Source organism: Pinus tabuliformis, chromosome 1_2 (assembly GCF_031772625.1).
Source record: "Pinus tabuliformis cultivar Carrire ecotype Pingquan chromosome 1_2, CPIR1, whole genome shotgun sequence".
Taxonomy (NCBI): domain Eukaryota; kingdom Viridiplantae; phylum Streptophyta; class Pinopsida; order Pinales; family Pinaceae; genus Pinus; species Pinus tabuliformis.
Window position 1 is genome coordinate 503073376 of NC_142298.1, and position 22013 is coordinate 503095388.

General features: G+C 41.4%; 1 protein-coding gene across 1 annotated transcript in view; it reads right to left on the bottom strand.

The window, feature by feature from the left end:
- Positions 1 to 22013, bottom strand: part of LOC149206545 (putative LRR receptor-like serine/threonine-protein kinase At1g67720) — a 233692-nt gene that overhangs the window by 210850 nt on the left and 829 nt on the right.

Here is a 22013-nt window from a genome sequence, read left to right on the forward strand (position 1 = left end):
CGGCAAAAATTTCTCCATTCCGGCAACTAGACTGACTGTCCCAGGCTACATCTGCGTTGCCCCTTCGTAGTAGCTGCGTGGACCTGCATGGAGCACACTGGGACACTGCGTCGGCACTGCACTGCCTCCTGGAGCTCTGACGTCAACCTTCTCAAGTGATCCTGCTGCTCTCTAGTGAAATTCAGATTTCTGCTGGAGGGTGGCTCTACCCCTGCATTGGAAATGCGTGGGCCCTTCCTGGCCTAGCGTCAACCTCCCTAGGTTTGTGCTGCCTCCTTTGGCGTCTCTCTGCTATGTATTCGAGGTCCCGAAAAAGATCATCCAACCTCAACTATCCCTGCCCCTCTTTTGCAACAGATCACTTGTTCGATTTTCTCAGCAAACCTCACCCCAGAAAAATCGAACTGATTGATCTCTCAAGTGTGTCTCCAACTGACCCTCAAGCCTCCTCTTATACTTTTCTTGTTGATGAATCAACGACCGAGATTAAGTCCCTAATCAATGGCTAAGATTAAAACAGACTTGATCCTTGTCACTTAGAAGTTTCTCACCCATATTCTTATTAATACCCATTAATATTTTTATTTTCCTAAGTTTAGACTTAGGAACCCATTAAAAATATTAATTATTTTAATAACTCCTCATCCGGGTGGAATTTCTCCAAACTATTTCTGGGTCTTGGAGATCTCATGTGTTCTAGCCCCTCTACAAAATTTCGGAGCTAGAGCACATCCGATGCTACCCAAAATCAACACTCCCTCTTAGCGAAGAATGTGCTCTAGTAACACTTCTCAATAGAAGTACTACATTGATCCATTGCATTGATCCTTTGGGTTGTTGATGCTTGGCTTGATGCCCTTCATCCACTACACTGTTGCTTCCTGTACTGCTGCCCATGACTCTGCCACTACCACTGCTACATCTGTACTACAACTCCCTCTCAAAATGTTGCCTCATGCTGCCCATAGCATTGCCACTGCTAACTGTTGCACTGCAACTCAATTGCTGAGAAGTAAGCAACTGAAAACTTCACCCAAAAACTAACATGTTGGTTAGTATGGATGCCTCGTGATGCTGAAGCTACCTCTACTGCTAATCTGTGCTAACCCTCTGCTGCCACTGCGCTGCTGCAAACTACTTTGTGCCTCTCGCACTACTACAACATCCATTGCGTTGCCTCAGACTTTGGCACTCTGGCTCTGCCATTGTCGCTCCAACCGACACCCGTCATTTTGCTATTGTCGTTAAGGGCTCCCGTAGCCATATGTGATCCAAGAGTTTGGGCACCTCAAGGATCCTGCCCCTCATGTTGCCCCACCTCTTCTCCAGAGGCGCATAAGCACTCATGGCAAAATCGTCATCCTCGCCTTCCCTATCAGCTTTCACTGGAGCAGCCTTCAAGTCAAAAGCCTCCTCCTTGACCTTCTTCTGGGGGCATTGAGTGCGAAATGTCCAAGTTCCCCACACTTGAAGCATATGACCTTGGAAATTTCCTTCTTCTTTCTCTTTTGCTGCCCTTGTTGTCCCAATGATACGAGAGTTGTATCCTCCTCCTCTTCCTTCTTAACCTGAGCTCCTTTATCGCTACTCCCTGCCTTGGTCAACCTCTTAATCTCTTCTTGTCGAAGAGTTGCCCACAGCTCCACCCAACTGGGGAGAGTCGCTCTGCCCAAGATACTTTGGACAAATGTCTCCTAGTCCTCGGTGACTGCATTCAAGGCAGTCCTGACCATGAACTCAGGATTTGGTGTAGACCCCACAAAAGTCAATTGGTCGCGAATCCCTTGCAACCTGAGGAGGAAGGGATCAATCTCTTCTCCCTTCTGCATCTGGTACTGTCTCAGCTGATTTTCTAATAGCATCTTCCATTGGACGGAAGTGCCCTGATACAAGGTGGTCAGCGTTTCCCACATCTCCCTTGTTGTGTCCTTCTCAGCAATGTGTGGGACCACATGATCTTTGACCCCGTCTAGAATCATGCATTTAGCCTTCGCCTGGGCCTCCTCGTACTTTTGTCGCAGATCAACGTCGACTGTAACAGCAACTACTTTCAAGGCATAGTCCTTGATGCGATGTTTGTCTAGGATTGTGAGGATCCTAGCCTTCCAAATGACAAAATTGGATGCTCCATCCAATCTGTCATGATCCATTAGTCCATTGACTGCCATCTATGCTCAAAAAATATAGAACTGGTTCTCTTCTCCCTCTCCTGTTGCTAATCCAACAAGACTCGAATCTGGATTCCTTTGGCGCAAGAAACCCTCTAAGGAACAAGCTCCTCTAGACTCCCTCTAAGTCCTAATTTCCTTCACAGAAATCATCCTACCAAATGTTGAACCACTCCTCTCCAATCCTCCTTTGCTGCTGCAACCCGGATCTAGATTTCTTTGGCTAGAAATTTGTCAAGGCAGTGACTCCCTCTACCTCGGTTCTGTCTCCACAGACACTCTTTTGCACCAACAGCATCCCACCAGCTCCTCAAATCGAATTTGCTTTGCTCCTCCAGCCCTAGCAACTGACTGATTCAAGCCTCTCAGGCTCTGTGCTGGCCCAGAGAGCTGACGCAGTCACTGCGTGAGCTCCTCTTGGGTTCTGCATCACCCTCTGCAGGCTCGAAATGTTGACGCAGGCACTACGTGAGCCTCTGCGTCACTTTTCTGGCTCTGCGTCACACCTTCAACTGCTCCTCTGCCTCTGAAACAACGTTGTCACTCGGGACAACTGCTTCTCTGCAGCAAATTCTCTGGATCTCCCAGCTGGTGTCTTTAGTCTCCTATGATCTGCAATGCTTTGATACCATGTGAAAATTTTTGAATCTACACATTAGAAATCCTACTGCAATCACTGGTTTATCATCTCCTACTTGTTTTTACATTCAATAAGTTATTTAATTATTTAAATAGCGATGAAAACACTATTGCAGACTACACATACATACAGATCATGAACTAAAATAGAACGAGACAAATACACAAGGGACACCATTATTTTTAGACAATCGTCCCCAGAAAAACCCAATGTGGGAAAAATGATGCAGCATCTCTGAGGGTTTTCTATTATTAAGCAGTAGATCTGAATACAACTTTGGATGCCCTCTCGGCAATCCAGTTACAGAAATAAAATACACTGGCAGAAACCTAAGTGAGATTACCTCACTTCAGCTCGCAAAAATTTCTCCATTCCCGCAACTAGATTGATTGTCCCAGGCTACAACTACATTGCCCCTTCGCAGTAGTTGTGTGGGCCTACGTGGAGCACACTGGGACACTGTGTCAACATTGCACTGCCTCCTCTGCCACCTGGAGCTCTGACGTCAGCCTTCTCAGCTGATCCTGCTGCTCTTCGACTAAATTTGGATTTCTGCTAGAGGGTGGCTCTACCCCTGCGCTGGAAATGCATGGGCCCTTCCTGGCCCAGCGTCAGCGTCCCTGGGTCTGCGCTACCTCCTCTGGCGTCTCTCTGCCTCTCTCTGCTGTGTATTCGAGGTCCCGGAGAAGATCCTCCAACCTCAACTATCCCTGCCCCTCTGCTGCAACAGATCACTCGTTCGGTTTTCTCAGCAAACCTCGCCCCAGAAAAATCAAACTGATTGATCTCTCAAATGTGTCTCCAACTAACCCTCAAGCCTCCTCTTATACTTTTCTTGTTGATGAATCAACGACTAAGATTAAAACAGACTTGATCCTCGTCACTTAGAAGCTTCTCACCCATATTCTTATTAATACCCATTAATATTTTTATTTTCCTATGTTTAGACTTAGGAACCCATTAAAAATATTAATTATTTTAATAACTCATCCAGGTGGAATTTCTCCAAACGATTTCTGGGACTTGGAGATCTCATGTGTTCTAGCCCCTCTACAAAATTTTGGAGCTAGAGCACATCCAATGCTACCCAAAATCAACAGTCTAGTCAAGTGTTCACAAGATACATCAGAGAGCCAACCAATTGTCTATATCTTGTAGGATCCACGGGGCTTGAATCAAAACTTCTTAACCTCTTCAAATTTGTGATCATGGGGGTTGTCATAGGTTTGCAGTCCATCATGCCAAACCTTTGCAGCATCTTAATCACATATTTTCCTTGACCTAAATATATTTCACTAGGTCCTTGCCAAACTTCCAACCCCAAGTAATAGTGCATCAGCCCTAGATCCTTCATATCGAATTTTGCTGCCAATTGCTTCTTGCATTCTTGAATACGACCTTCCACACCTATTATGAGAAGATCATCCACATATAGAAGAATGATTACAGGTTCATCCTTCACTACCTTGATATAGAGATTTGGATCAGCAGAACTCTTTGAAAAACCCAATCTTTGTAGATATGTGTCCATCCTTGCATACCAAGCCCTTGGAGCTTGCTTAAGGCCATAAAGTGCCTTCTTCAACCTACAAACGTGAGTCTCTCTATTATTCACTTCAAATCCCAAGGGTTGTTCTATATAGACTTCTTCATCGATAATACCATTCAGGAATGTTGTCTTGACATCCATTTGATGGATGTTCCATCCCATAGATGTTGCCAAAGAGACCAACAATCGTATAGTTGTGTATCTAGTTGTAGGTGCAAATGTCTCTTCATAATCGATGCCTTCTTGTTGGGAGAAACCCCTAGCCACAAACCTTTCTTTATATTTGTCAATACTTCCATCTGTTGCATGTTTAATCTGGTAGAGCCACTTGGAAGTCACCATAGATTTGTCTTTCGTCCTAGGAATGATTTCCCAAACTCCATTCTTCATTATTAATTGATATTCTTCATTCATAGCATCTTTCCATTCTTGATGATTGACAGCTTCTTCAAAGGTGGATGGTTCTGCTTCAATCAACTTTGTCATATAGGTTGCATACCCTAAATATCTTTTAGGCTTCTTGCTTTCCCTAAATGTACCTTTAGCTGCTACATGTCCTTCAGCGTCTTGAAGAGTAGACTTCAACCAATTAGGTCTCTTTTTATTTTCAAGAATGATGACTTGCTGCATACGTTCATTGGGACCTTTTTCTTCATGATTGGAATCCTCTTCCTCCCTAGAACATTCTTCAAATATAGGTAGTTCTTCATCATCAGAATCAATCAGGAGATCTTTAGACTTCTTATATGCAACGCTTTCATCAAAGATCACATCTCAACTTACTTCAATTCAATGCCCCTCCTTTATGTATATCCCATATGAATTTGAAGTGTTACTATAGCCAACAAATATGCATTTCATGCTTGTAGGATCCAACTTCTTTCTTTTATCTTTTGGAATGTGAATGTAGACAAGACAACCAAATATCCAGAGATGATCTACACATAGTTTCTTCACAGTGAATGTTTCTTGAGGAGTCATGTTGTCAAGTGATATGTAAGGACTTCGATTTTGAATATAGACAGTTGTTTTGGATGCTTCACCCCACAGAAATTGAGTTAAGTCTTGATCATGTAACATAGCTCTAACACTTTCTTCAATTGAGCAATTCTTTTGTTCTACTACTCTGTTTTGCTCTAGATTATATGGAACTATCAACTTCCTCTTAATTCCAGCCTACTTACAAAAAGTTATGAACTCCTTTGATGTGTATTCTCCTCCATTGTCAGATCTCAGTATTTTTATCCTTCTTTCTGTAAGATTTTCTACTTCTGCTTTGAATTCTTGAAAAATTTTGAATACTTCATCCTTGGACTTTAGGAAATAGATCCAAGTTTTCCTTGAGTGGTCATCAATGAAAGTTACATAATATAGATGACCTTCAAGAGATTTTGTAGACATAGGACCACAGACATCAGAGTGAACAAGATCTGGGATTTCATTTGATCTTTGAAGCAATGCTTCCAAAGGGTTTCTTAACATTTTTACCTAATACACATGCCTTGCAATCTCCTTCATGATCTTCCTTTAGTTCAAGGATGTCATTCACCATTGTGTTTAGAGTGGTAAGATTTTGTAATCTAGGTGTCCAAACCTTCTATGCCCAAGCTCACATGCGCTGACTTCAATGTGAACCAAGGCTTGAGAGAGAGTGTAACCTGTAGAGTCTTCCTTCATGAATCCCGACGACTTTTGATTTTTTTATTGTAGAGCCTTTATCCCCTACCACAAATTTTCCATCTATAAAGGCAACTCTATCTCCCTTATCTTCTAGACATGAAATAGAAAGTAAATTCTTTTGCAAACCTGGTACGAATAGAATGTTGTTGAGATGTATGTTTCCTCCATTTTCTAGCTCCAGCAAAGTTGATCCAATTCCTCTTACAGGATAGCTCTTTTTGTCTCCAAGTTCAACAGAGTAGGAAGACTTTCCTCTTGATAGGGTCTTTAGTTGTTTGTGCTCACTTGTCATATGTTTGGATGCTCCACTATCAATTACCCATATATTTTCATCTTCAAACGTACCTGTAAGTGCTGAGAATAACCCTTTGTCCTTTGTAGTAGAAGTCTTGGTCATATGATTCTTGATAGATAATAAGAGATTCCAAAATGTTTTGATGCCTTGCTTGAGATGACTTGCCATCATAGAAAATTGCTTCAATGACTTCTTCAGAGATGTAGTGATCTTCATCATGCCCTTTGTCAACCTTATCTCTGATACCATGTTGAGAAATCAATAGGGCTATAATTAGGGTGATTTCTCTTATACTTGATAATTGCTTGTGATGTATTTTTACTTTTTCTTGATTATTAGCTTCTTCACTTATTATTATTTTGTTCTTATCATCAAACAGCGACCAAAACATGAAGATCAATAGTACACAAGAACACAGGATGTAGGCTACAAGCCAAGGCCAAAACCTCTCCTCTTGAGAGGAAAACCCACAAATCTCTTCTCTTCTTATAGATTCTTCAAATGACGAATTCCAAGACCTCTAGACCAAGACCAATACCCTTCCAAGACCAAGCCATAACTTCTTGATGATGTACTTCTTCTATCCAAGTCAAACCCATTCAAATCTCTTCCAGCTGCACAATTTCAACCCCTAGCTATAGAATTTCAGCCTCCACTGCAGTTCTGAAATTTTCGGACCCTGCAACAGTTGTTGTTTCCACACGTGTGAGGGAAATTAGGGCTTCCAAGGCTTCCTTGCTCCTTCACTTGGGTTGCTTCTCCTTCTAGGGCTAGTAGGTGACCTAAAAGTCCTTTCTTTCACCAATTTCGACCTTCTTTCTGCAACTTGACAATTTCGACCTTGTAGCTACAAAACCCTAGCCTTATCTTCGCACATGAGAGAGAGAGTATCAACCCAAAAACTTCGTCCTTCTTCCTTTTATCCTTCTTTGCTTGCCTTTCTTTTGCCTCTTCTTCACTTGGATGATGAGGAATGAGTGAGTGTCCATAGGAGGTCGAGTTCTCTCCTATATATAGGCTTCCAAGGAGGACGACATGCCCTAATGAGGCCAACTTCTTAGCTGCCAGGCCGACTTGGTCTTGGAGGGGTATTTTGACACTTTAAATACAAAAATAATTCTTTTGACATGTTACAAGATGCCCAATGGGGTCTTCTTCATATGACAATGACTCTATTGACTTCTTGACTCTATGACAAACCCTAGAAGCACTCAATGGGTGCTTGACCTATAAATAAAATGACCTTGAGCATGAAACCCATGCTAAAAAAAATAACAATAATATTTTTTCTTTCTTTTTACAATATACAAGAATCAAGAGTACATTTCATATTTATGAAGACTGAACCTAGTTACATATTTCAACATGAGGTCCCAAGATCCAGCTAGGGTGCCATCAAGTGGTCTCCATGTGTCTCCAACTGTCAAATAAGGCCTCTTTCTCTCCAACACTAGGGCTTCCACTAGTGCAACAAGCCCTCCCTAGTCTCCCAATGGGAGCCCATCCTCATCTCGGCTCTAAATCAACATTAGCCCATCAAGTTATGTCAAGGCCAACCTAAGGGAATACTGGGTCCAGTGGTGTCATCATGAAGAATCCTCAAAACTTGGTCAAAATAGACAAGCATCCTGGGTCCTAGAGGTACTCTAGCACATGTGTCATATGCTAATGTTTTCAAGAGTCTCCAGTATCTCAATTTTGCACTTGCTTAGGCCATGCACTTCTCTAGAAGGTCTTGGCACCTATGGAGTGGGTGCCCAAAGCCTGGGTTGTTGAACCACCTGACAAGAACAAGATGGATTCTAGTGAAAGCAATCACCATCAGAGACTAAGATCAATAATGCATCTAAGTGAAACAAACTTGAATGTTAAAGGCAATTTAATACTTCAAACAAAGATCCCCTTCCAAAATCAGGACCAAGTCCTCGCAAAGGTGTTTTCTTCCTTAGTAAGGGTGGCTAATAGTCAACCTTATTAGGTGCTTCCAACCCCTAAGGGGAAGTGACATTTCCTTGGTCCACCCTTCAATTGATAGTTGTTAGTGAATAATAATGTGATAATGGAAGGGAAAAGACTTCATGGTCAAATGCCATGGTCAAAGGGGCAAGTTGATGGGGGTGTTCACATCTTGAGTGTATAGATGTGAGGAGGGAGCATCTGTAGATGCATGAGTTACTAGCTCGACCGAATTTTTCCACCCCTCTTGTGTACTTCTTCTTAATTATTCCTTGTATTAACATTTATAAGTCAAGGGTTAGAGCTTTCCTTTTATGATGTAGCAGTTTTATTACCCTTTAAGATGGGTCAATTTATCACTCATCAAAGTTGGAACATGCAAGGGCTCCTTTTTTATGTAAGGGAGCATCTCATGTTCTCAGCAACTGGGTGATGACCATATGAGGGAGGTAGAGCTCATGCTAGGATTTTGCCCACGTGCCAATTCATTATGTCCCTGGCCATCTTTTGCATTTTGATTTTCCTTCTTTGTTTTATTGTGGCCATGACATGCTATTTATTTTCTTTTGGTTGCATCAACCTCCTAGGCCAAAGTTTTCGAGCCCTACTCAAAGTATGTGAACATATGAGTGCCACATCTCGAAGAACCAATGACAAGTTAAACCCGAAGAATGGAGGTGAGACAAGGGGCTTGTAATGGGGCATGGAAAATGTTATGGTATAAGGAGAATGGAAAACACTATCTCAAACATGGCTTTCCAGGTATTGCCCCTCCTATAACCCAAAGGGCGTTACGGGAGGTCCCACTAGACTAGAGTCAACAATTAACCCCCCTGGTAAGGTGAGAGAACAAAATTATGGTCAAGGTCTATCAAACTTCCAGATCACCCCATCATCCATATCAAATGCTCAAAACAAACAAGTATAAGCACCCAATTGCAAAATGATCAAAGTACCTTTTGAATAGCAATCCACCTTCATCCAAGTGCAAATTCCAGATGGTGAGAAGCACATGGCTGATGCAAATGGTGGAGACGCATGGCATGTCATCGTCTAATGGTGGCTGGTAGGCACTGCTGGCTGCCAAATGTAGGAGAAAATTTTCTTCCTATGGGGTTACCCATTTTGGTGGGTAACAAGAACTAATAACAGTTAACAAATTGACTGATGCCCCTATATGTTTAGATGCCCAGATGAAAGGAGGATCCCCAGATTGACATGGCAGAAATAGAGTCCAACAAATCAGGAGGAGATATAACTCACAAATTGCAATAAGCATCAAATCACTGTAATCCCTAAGGTTAGAAAGGACAGGAGGAGTGGGCAGAGCTCAAGAGAGGGAGGCAGAAACGATGTAGATTCTGATCGGATGGGATAGAATAGAAATATATAGGTGTTGGGCTACCTCTGAAGAAGGTGATCATTTAAAAAGTTGGATCATCGATCATAGGCCAAGAGAAGCTACTATCAGTTAAGAGATTCTAATAGTGGGAGGGACAGAAACTAAATCACCTGACATGGGGATTCGGGATTCGTAGGATACGGGGATTCAGGATTCATAGGATACAGGATTCGAGTGTCGGATTTGGACACATTGACCCCCAGGAACAAGACACGTAGGATTCGTTATATATTATTTTATTAAATATATATATATATATATATATATATATATATATATATTATATATATTTTAAAATATATATATATATATATATATATATATAGATATAGATATATATATTAAAAATTAGATATTTCTTACACAAATTCTAATTAATGATACAAATTCATTGATTTCAAACGTAGATCTTCATCTATAGCATGCATAGTATATACAAAATTGAAAATTCAAATACATGTCAGTGGTCACATAAATCATGATTCATAATTCATAAATGAAAGACAACTTACAACTACAAGATAGTAAGATAAAGACACTGACAACTGTAGTTTTCTCATTAAGTCATCAAATCAAAATGTGTTACATAGGTAATGCTGGTGCAATGCCAATGGCAAACAGAAATAGAAAATATAAAACAACTACAGGTATACAAGCCTCAAGGCAATAGGTAGTCAATAGTCATCAATCCTCAGAGTCATCATCAGAATCGGCATCAATGTCCTTGCTAAATCTCCAGGAAACTCTCCTAGGTTGTAGCTCGGAGATGCCTGGTAACATATAATCTTCAATATGGTTCTAGGAACTTATTGGGATGGGTGATGGTTTGGTTCAAGCCAGATAACCACTCCTACTCTGTTTTCACTCCAGACATGCATGAACACCCTCAGACTACAAGGCTTTAGACCACCAATGCTCAATCGGTTTGGAAATTAGGTGAATAGATGAAGAATACTAACCACACCAGCAGATGCATACAGAATGTATGATGGCCAGCTGCAACTAGTAAAGAAACTTGCAAACCTAATCTATCAATGCAGAGATAAGATGACAGTTATCTTGCATTAGATACAGAAGAAACCTGAGTGACCTACTCACTGATACATTCAATTGTCTAATCCAGAGATAAGATGATAGTTATCTAGCATTAGATGTAGAAGAAATCATGAATACAACACTTCAGGCACAAGTTTAGAACAGAGAAGAAATGGGCATTGAGCAATTAACAGCAAAAGAAGCTTGCATTGCTGAAAATGAAGATGAGACGCTGCAAGTTACAGAATATTTATAGTCTCCAAAAGTTGAACTAAAAACCAATTGCCAACCATGATTATATCTTTCTTCCGGCTATTTATAATCTATCGTTACAATGGCCCCTAGCCATTTAGGGATGGAGGGGTCTTGATTGACCACCAACTACCATTAACTGTCTGATAGCATCTTTGAAAGTAGTTGCTTTCTCCACTATGAAAACCTGGTCAGTTCTGGTACTGTGCTATCCTTCAGGTGGTTGGATTGATCATGGCAGTGGAGTTCCATGACTGTTTAATTCGGTTGTTGGGTCGTGTTATGTCCTTTCATCCTTCGGCCATGCTCTTCCTTTAATTCAATTTCATGGTCAAACTGTCACCAAACTGACAGAGTCGGCCATCTTCTCCTTTGGGTAACAGACAGGACGTGGGGTGTGGAGTGCATGGGCAGATGAACGGTTGGAGTGATCGTGAATGGTGGTTGTCGGATCAATGGAGATGTGTGGCGGAGATCGCTTTGTGGAGGCTAGCAGTCGTGGTGGGAGCGGGACATGTTCGGGCCGTTAGATCTTCAGGTGAACAGATCGGACGGTTATCGGGCGACAGAGATGAACAAGCGATAACGCACGAGGCGGTTTGATTTGAGTGGTAATGGTTTTTATCGGACAGGCATCGGGCGATAAGCCGTAAGTGCCAGAACTCGCGTGATGCCATTCAATGGATGACACGTATTGGCGGAGGAGAGAGGAAAACCGCCCTCATCGCGCGGGTACCTGTCACGCTTGTTGTCCTCACGATATGGGCGCTGACCGTTAGATCTGACGGAAGCGATCTAACGGCGGGGAATGATTGGGCAGGTTGCCTTTATCGGAAGGAATGTGAGCTTTTGGATCGGCGGGAAAAGATCAATGGCGTAGATGCGGTGAAATGACGAGACGCCCTCGGGAGCTGTGCTGAAGGCACGTATGGTGAACGGGTAAGGTTTCATGGGTATTTTGGCTTTTGCGTTTAGGGCTAAGGCCAAAGGGGTGTTTTGTCGAGATTAGAAGGTTTAGTTAGGAAACGGGGCAGGTAGAGTGTGAGCGGGGTAGGAGAAGGAGGGGAATAATGGCCCATGTGGGACCCCTTTAAGAGCAGCGAAGCAGACCGAGCCCTTCCTTTAACTTCAAAAAGTGTCAGCACTGCACCTCAGGGCTAACAGTCCTCATCATCATGGTCACCACTGCTCTCCTCTGCATCCTCCTCCTCCCCTATATCCATAATCGCCTCTGCATCTGCTGGTGTGGAGGATGACCCCTCTAAAATATCACCGTCATCAAATCTAACAGGCTCTATCACTGGATCATTGAGATCCATGTTGGCCAATGCCAACTTAACACTGTTGTCCAGACCCATATTATCAGGAAAGACATCCCACATCTTTGTCTTTCCCCTCAACCACTCTTCCCTCTGCCTGTAAATAAGATGAAGGTTGGTGTGCACATACACCATTGTCTCTGCCCTGGACTGCTCAAGCCTGCTCTTCTTCACACTATACAAATTCCCATATGTGCTCCAATTCCTCTCGCAACAAGAGGATGAAGTCACCTGAGAGAGGAGCCTCATGGCTAACTGCTGAAGAGGAGGGCTTGTTGCCCCATGATTTGCCCACCAAGAATAGGGCTTCTTAGCCCCCCTGTCTCTAATCACATCATATCCTGCAAATCGACCAATGCCAGTGGAAAACTCTGCAAAGGCATCCTCCACCTCATCAAACAATGCTCTATCCTGAAAAACCCGCCTGAATGCCTCTTTCCTCCCTTGTGAGATTTCACCATCCATGTGAGGAGGGAATCTGCGAGAAAGTCCACCATTCAGCCACTCATGGCTGTAGTATTTTGGGTTCAATGAGTGAGCCAAACAATGTAAAGGTGTACAATTATTATCCCATCTGCTGACAAGAATATCCTGTATAGTATCACAGAGGCCTCTGGTGATGTCTCATACTCGGGGCACTCACTCTGTAGAATAATGTTCCTCACAGACTCAATCATGGAATCCCATCCCTCATAAACCTCTCCTAGGATGGGTTTGTCTGTATCTACAAATCGAAGCAAAGAAATGATAGGGTCCATGATCTGAATAATTAGATCTACCCTCTCCCACCAAGCATCATCTAGCACTGTGTCCTTCACTCTTTTAGAGGCTACTTGATCTGTCTTTCTCCAAAAAGACCAAAACTCAGAAATAACCATGGGCCCAAGAGCGGTCTTCACCTCCCTCAACCTCTTCAACATCATGAATGAAGAGGCAAACCGTGTATCAGCAATCTTCAACAATGATAGATTGGTGTACTCCTTGTAGATAGTGAGGGCATTTGTATGATTTTGCACAAAGTTATGGATATGTCGTGCATCCTCAATAATGTTACCAATCCAAAGCATATCAGAAGCAATGGATTTCATTGCTAAGTTCAATGAATGGACAATGCAAGGTGTCCAAAAAACTTATGGATAATTAGCTTCCACAATCATGCCAGCAGCCTTGCAAACAGGTGCATTATCTGTAATGATTTGCACACAAAAATCAACACCTACATTTTCAATAATTTTAATAAATAACTCACCAATAAATTGTGCATCCTTGTATTCTCCAAGTGTATCCACTGCTTTCAAGAAAACTGGACCATTCAAGGAAGACACCATGAATTTGATGATTGGGTGTCATGCTGGATCTGTCCATCCATCAGAAACAATGCTAACCCTAGATGTTGGCCATGATGCTACAATAGGCTCAAGCATTTTTTGCACCTCTTTTTTGCCTTTGTCGACAATGTGGTTCTAAGCTTCTCTGAACCAGGAGACACATACCATGATGGAGACCTGTGAGTTAGAGCTCGACACATCTCAATAAATAGAGGTGAGCGTGCAACATTAAATGATATGAAGTTTTGATAAAAAAAGAAGGCAATGGTGAGATCAAGCTCTTCCCGTTTCTCTTTTTGAAAAATCTTGTCCATTGGACCAAGTGTAATTGCTCTTCTTTTTGTTGTTTGTCCCCCAATAGAACTCTCAAATGGAAATTTGGTTGTGCCTTTCCTCAAAAATGGAAGGGGGTCTTCATTCTTGGTTTTTCTTGATTTTGCAGCCACATTTTCCATACCAACAGTGGACTCCTTTTCCATTTATTTCCTCTTTTGTAAAGGAACAGCTTTACAAGCTCCAATTCCACAACTTGGTAAAGCCAACAAATGGCCTTTCACATGGAAATATGTGCTTTTGAAAGAATGTGACAAAAGTTGCATCTCCATTGCACATTGCCTCCTCCATTCCCCTTGGTGCTTGTCCCATCCTCTCTTATGACATATTTCCACAAGGGATATTTCTCAATGTTGTCTTTAGGTCCTCCTCTTCCCTCAACATTACTTGCAGCAGACTGTGATGATATTGGGGGAGGAGGGGCATCTCCAATGGAGACATTCTTCCTCTTCCTTTGCCCCCTAACTGCTGCCTTTGATTGAGCCATGAACACTGTAAAAAAATAAACAAAACATGCACAAATTTGTAAAAAAAAAAAAACATATACAAACTGTTGTAATAGAAATGCAAAAAAATAGAGCTAAAATGCACTTACCTAGTGCTTGAATCTCCTTGCCGAACGCTCCACACCCTTCGCTCCTTGCTCCAAACCCTTAGCTCCTTGCCCACAGCTCAAAGTATGCTAAACTGAATGAGAAATAAGGTGAAAAACATAAGGAACAGCGCATATTTTAAGTGCGCAGATTGCATTTTAGGGGATTCGAATCCCAGAATCGGGACACGATGTGTCCGTACGGGATTCGTATGAATCCCATACGGACACATCGTGTCCCGTTCTAGGATTCGAATTCCTAGCGAATCGTGTCCGATTCGCAGGATTCAGACTTGTGGGGGGTTTAGGACGAATCTGGTTACTTAGGATTCGAATTCCTAGCGAATCGTGTCTGATTCGCAGGATTCAAACTCATGGGGGGGTGTTGCACCCATTGTTTTAAAACTCCGACTCCGACACCGACTTGGCCGAGGGTCGACTCCGACTCGGTATCGACTCAATCGGCTCGAATTCAATGACTCAGTCGTTGTAAAAAATACATTAAATATTTAATTTTTTTATAAAAAAACATAATTTTAAAGATTTTCATTCATGTTTCCAAACACACAGCATTAGAATATAGATAGAAGACAACATATGATCAAAGCAGGCTCATGTATATATCCATTATATCAAAATGGCACCCAGTGCACTGTCCAATACATACATGATGATGATATAGAGATCAAAACAAAAACACACAACCAAGGAGGCTAGAAATGGCCTCTACAACAAAAGTAAATTGTGACCAGTACTACTGGCTACTGCCAGAGGAGCCGAGATCATGTGGATCAATCTCTGGATCATCATCAGAGTCAGACAAGGGGCCCCATGGCTCCTCATCATCATCATCTCCAACCGCAACTGTAGAAGTGGTAGCACTAGCAGGCTGTGCAGCAGCTGCAAGCTGAGATAGACGAGATATGCGCTTCTGTCGTGGCTCCACAGAAGAAGCGCCTGCAACTAGAGGACTTGGGGCTGGCGCTGAGACTGGTACAACTGGATTAGGATCTGCATTCAACTGAACATTATGTTCGAGTGATACCTCCACCTGTAAATCCAAATCAAGGTCCTCATTAGAATCAAACTCTGCTAGATGACTCTCCACTACCCAATCTGATGTTGGATCAATGTCTTACAACACAATGGGATCAGAATCAGGTCTTTTGTTCAACAATTGGTTGCATCTGAGCCGGAGGTTGTATTGGACATAGACTAGATCATTTAACCGTTTTTTATCCAAACGATTTCTCTTCTTTGTGTGAATCCTCTCAAAGACAGACCAATTGCGCTCACACCCAGTAGCACTGCAAGTTTGACTCAAAATACGAATTGCAAACCTCTGCAATTCAGGACAATGGCTACCAAAAGCCTCCCACCATTGTGCTGCAAAAAACATAGGAGTGTAATGAGTTAGCTCAACAAAATTACAAATTATATCCAACTTTCAAATTATAAACAATTTAATGAAATAAGTATTAAGAATTTGAAAATTAAAATTTTTGTTTACTTGTCTCATCTATTTCCCTTGCAATCTTTGCTAGGTTCTTCCCAAAGGTACCTGAGGCACTGTTGAAGGTTGTGGCCTATCGGTGTATCTCCAACTGATCACACTCCAATGGGATCATGTGATCAATGTAGTCAATCAGGTCTTTTGTTCAACAATTGGTTGCGTCTGAGCCGGAGGTTGTATTGGACATAGACTAGATCATTTAACCGTTTTTGATCCAAACGATTTCTCTTCTTTGTGTGAATCCTCTCAAAGACAGACCAATTGCGCTCACACCCAGTAGCACTGCAAGTTTGACTCAAAATACGAATTGCAAACCTCTGCAATTCAGGACAATGGCTACCAAAAGCCTCCCACCATTGTGCTGCAAAAAACATAGGAGTGTAATGAGTTAGCTCAACAAAATTACAAATTATATCCAACTTTCAAATTATAAACAATTTAATGAAATAAGTATTAAGAATTTGAAAATTAAAATTTTTGTTTACTTGTCTCATCTATTTCCCTTGCAATCTTTGCTAGGTTCTTCCCAAAGGTACCTGAGGCACTGTTGAAGGTTGTGGCCTATCGGTGTATCTCCAACTGATCACACTCCAATGGGATCATGTGATCAATGTAGTCAATCAATCCATCTCTAACCTCCTCTTTCAAAGCTCCTGTCGCCTTAGCTTTATAATGATACCGTGGGTTCAAAAAATACCCAACTGCATGTATAGGGCAATGGAGTTGACTGTTCCATCTTTCATCAATGATTGCCCGAATGGGCCCATACTTAGCCACTTTATCTTGTATGCCCTCTTTATTTGCTCCTTTGCTTGATCCATAGCCTCATAAATGAAGCCCATAGCCAATATTTCCCCATCCACCAACTGCAACACCTTAACCAGTGGCTTAGCAAGCTTCACAATCTCTGTTGCCTTTCTCCAAAATATTTCTTCATTAACTTTCTTTTTCAATTCTTTGCCTTCCAGTTTGTGAGACCACTGGCTTTGATTCCATTCTTCACTAGAAAAAATCTTTTGCAAGTTTCTATGTTGTGAAAGCATAGATTGCAATGTCAAAAAATGAGTAGCAAATCTAGTGATGGCAGGCCTAATAATATCCCTGCCCCCTGTGTGTTTCCTCATCAGGCTCAAAATCCATGAATGATTGTAAATAAATTTTGTTATGCTTTTGGCATGATTTACAGTGTTTTTGACCCAATCTAATTTTCCAATATCCTCAAGCATGAGGTCTATGCAATGTGCAACACATGGGGTCCAAAAGATGGTTTTGTGCTTTTCCTCTAACAGTTTACCAACAAGAACATAGTTAGAGGCATTCTCTATGATGACTTGAACAACATTAGCCACCCCCACCTCCTCAACAACCTCATCCAATAGTTGAAACAACAATTGTCCATCTTTTACCTTATCAGATGCATCAACTGATTTTAGAAACATGGTTCCCTGTGGGCAGAAGATAAAAAAGTTTATGATGGTACGGTTTCTTTGATCAGTCCATCCATCTGACATGATGGTATATCCTGTTCTTGCCCATGAGTCCTTGAAATCTTTCAAATACTCATTAATGGAGGCAATTTCTTTCTGCAAACTATACCCCCTTAGCTCATGCATAGTAGGGCCTTTGAAACCTTTTCCAGCAACATGTATGGCATCAAACATAGACTCATAATATGGTGAATGGGAAGCATTGAAGGGGATATCAACATCATATCACCATCTAGCTATGTAATCACAAGTAGTCTCCCTCAATTCTTTCTTCCAATGGTCATCTAAAGTGGGCTGCAAACGACTTCTACTAGCTTGAGGACCATGTGCATCTGATGGAGAGGAGGGAGTGAAGTACCTTTTGATATTCATATCACCTTTTTTCATTTTACCCTTTCCCTTTTCTTGAATACACTCAAAAGAGGGAGGAACATATCGGAAGGGGTTGGATGCATCAGTACAAGGGATAGAGGAAGAACCCTTAAAATCAAAATGGGGGTTGGTAGCCAGCATTTTTGTATATTCCTCTTCCTCCCAATTTCAGCCTCTAACTCTTTTTGCCTAGCCTTATCTTCTTTAAACTTCTCAAAGATGGCTAACCAATCCTTCCTAATCTCCCCAATTTCTCGTGAGGTACATGGAGTAATTTGGCCTCTAATGCCTGCCAAGTGTTGTTTCAGCCTATTAATGCCCCCAGGACCTTCCTTAATTTTCCTCTGGCAAAATTTGCAATGCATTTGACTATCAACCATTTCAACATATGCCCAAGAAGCATCTTTCACTCTAGGTGCCATTTTTTGACTTGGAAATGAAAGCAAACAATCTGAAAATGAAAACAAAAAAAAAAGCATTGATTCAATGTTCATTTCTTTCACAAAAAACACTCTTTAGGATTTCCAGATTTGCACATAAAATTTAATAAGCAAAAACAAATTTTTACAAGTAAAAAAAAATACCTCCAGACACAAACTGCCTCCTCAAGCTTGCTCCAAGAAACCAACTCCTCAATGGCAAATGCTGCTCCAAATGGCTGCCCAAGAAGCTCCTCACTCCAGCTACAATGCTTGCCCAAGACTCAAGAAACAAACAAACTCAACAACTCCTCACAAACTCTCACTGAAATTCTCACTCAAATGCATGAGATGGTTGTGAGAAAATGAGAGGGGTTGGGTGGGTTAAATAGGGTTTAGGAGAGGGGAATGGACCCCAAAGACAACATAGGCAAAATAAGAACAGGTTTGGAGTCCCCTAAAAGAACATTAAAAAAAAAAATCGTTGTTTGACGGGTTGCTGGGCCGCTTTTTCTAACCCGGCCGGGTTAATGCGGGCTCGGCCGAGCCGGCCGAGTTGTTAGACAACTCGGTCGGCTTGGTATTAACCAGGCCGGCCGAACCAAATCCAAGGCCGTGTCATTTTTTTTTGGCCTGGCTCAGACCAACTCGACCGAGTCGGTTCCGAGCCGGCCGTTTTTAAAAACAGAGGTTGCATCATGATGGCTTGCCCTCGCACTTTCATTTCTTCCTGATTTTCTTTTCTTATTCTTCTAATAGTCTTTTTTCAAGCTAGGTAGAGTCTCTGCACTCTAAATACATCTTCCTTGGCAAGGATTGATCAGAACATCTTCAACAAAGGGAAGCACACACAGTTTGAAGGAGTGTTGCAGCAGCAGGCTCAGACACTTTCACAGTGGAGAATCTTGGAGATAATCATGTTGGCTGCCAATATCATAAGAAAGCACATTATGTGTGCTGGTGACATTGAATGTAGTGGAAGAACAAACCTGTCCAAGCATCACCATAGGCAAGGAGCTCCCATGTAGTCCAGGAGCTTCCTGATCTCAGACATAATCAGTTGGGCTAGACCTCTCAAGTCTTGGCATAGCAACTACTACAAGGTTTCACCCCTCCCCTTTCTGGGCTTATAGGTTTAATATTTGGAAAATGCATCGGGAACAAAGGACCCAAGAACCCAACTAAAGGACTCAGGGTACATCATTATCTCAGGTATCGTAATATATGATATTTTCTTTACTGTAATATAAAGTGTGACCGTTTATTTACCCAAAAAAATACATAAACTGGAAATAAAGTATTTAAATAGTGTCTCATACAAAGATAATATAATGTAGATCCAAATCATTCCCATCATTGCACAAACCACCTCACAGCATATCTTGACATCTGATTTTGACCGGCATGCACATGTTCCGGACAATCTTCATTGATTAAAGATTATCTATTGTCGCACCCCTGATGATGGACTCACTTGGCAGTCCGAAACGTTGGGTTCACAAAACTCTTCAACAGGTTATTCCTCCTCTATCGAAAAAGGTTTTTAGTTTCATAAAGGTATAAAGCATACAAACTTTCTTATTTTACCCAACCAGAATTGTCCTTGAACTCCCATAAACCATATATTGTTTTTAACAGCTTAAATATTTCAAACTTTTCAAGCTCCAGTTTAACAAAGAAACTTGTGGCCAGGGACGAACAGTTCTTATCTGTTGTCGGCTGCCAAGAAAGCATTGTAACAAGTAATTGCCAATCCAAAGGATGATGAATATTACTCATTTTCCAGCCTTTTATCTCTGAATCCTTGAGCTGGTACAAGGTAATATTCTCTAATTGGCAGAGTGATTAAATTTATGCTTTCTGACAATCTATCCAAACATATCAATAATCCAGGCCAGAGAATATCACTATTTGTTTTTCATCAACCTTCTACCTTGCTAATAGGCTATGAGCAACGTGGATGGTGCAGATTCTTCATGGCAACATAAAAAGCTATACAGGTCTGCATGGATGTTCCCAGTTTTGGATAAAAGAGGGACAGTGCTTTATAAACTTCCTCTTATGCTCGAAAATTTATGTGTATCCTTCAGAACAAACTATAAAAACCCCACAGATTTTTGGGATAGTCATACTTGACATAAATATGGTCTTTGAGACAGGGAAAATCTATGCATTATAACTGCTATTTGGGCATAAATGCTGTAAACAGAAGAAAATGAACCTTCCCACTATATAGACAAAGCCTAACAATTGCATCAAGATAGAATAATTTTTATTTCAGTCTGTGTTCAGATGCAAAATACTTCATTCTTGAATTGTAGTTCCTGCAAATTTTTCTTGCTGGGAAAAATTATATCTAAATAACTGAAAAAACAAAAAAAGGGCTTTTTAACATGCATGAAATTTAGCCCCAAGGGTTAGCTCAATCGGTCAAGCCGGGGCCTCGCCAATGAGAGGTCACAGGGTCGAAACCCGAAAGCTCTTGGGGTCAGGTCAGTAAATAGGCCGAGGGGTGTGACCCCCTTCGGGTGGGGTCCACCCTAGCGTTGACAGATCCTGGATGTAGCGGACCCACTGACCATGGGTATCTGTGAACCAGAAGTGAAAAAAAAAAACATGCATGAAATTTTGTATCCACTAAGAAATGGAAAATATTAACATCTCCAGTCAATACAAATTGGAATTCTGTAAGTAAACATCTGTTCTATAAGTCTTGGATCCCTCAAAAAAGGGATAGATCTTAATGCAAGGACTATTAGCTGCACTATATCATACAAACTTAGAAGCAACGACTTATAAAGCCTACGAATTGGGAAACTGTTTGTAGCTCTGGTTTGTAAGAAATCAGTAGATATTCTAATAGTCTGTAATAGGTACTGCTTTGTTAATGTAATATAGACATGTTCTAGTATCAACTAGGTCATATAAGGATTCAAAATAGTTCTATAAGCACAGCAGAAATAGTGTAACCTTGCGTAACAGTAATTAAACATCAATAGTATGCATATCCACGGATACATGGATCACTGATTCATTATTGGACAAAATCCGCAATCCCCTTATCATGTTATGGGGCAGATTGGCGCAAAGAATAATATGTTATATCTCATTGCATCTTTACATCAAAACATCTTACACTCAATTCTGACAACACATTATGTGTATTTAAGCATCAAGGTGATCTAAACATTTTATCAACCTTATCTCAGGCACAGTGGGCTGGTAGTCTGCAGTACTTGGATCTAGGTCTGACTGCATGGTTTGAGGTACACAATCTTCTAGTCACCATTGGGTCTCATTGGTCGGTTATGCCAACCAGGACTCCAAGGAATTGAGTCAGCTTCAACTGACATGTTAAGAATGTTTTTCCACCAAGGTTGGCCTTTATGATCTATCATGGATGACCTAAATACTGGGTACACCTTAACGATACCTACAATAAAAAAAATTAGGAGAATTGATTGAACATCCCAGAACAAAGTTCAGTAAATATCTAACAAGGATGAACATGATAACCACTATACTTCGCAAGAAATCTGGCCAAACTTAAGTTCCATTATACTGAACGGCAATTCTACCCCCCTATAAAGATTTGAAGTTATCATGCGCATGCCAAATTCAAATCCTTCCTCAATACCAGTGGCAGACTTGAACCAAGCATGAAATTGAGGCC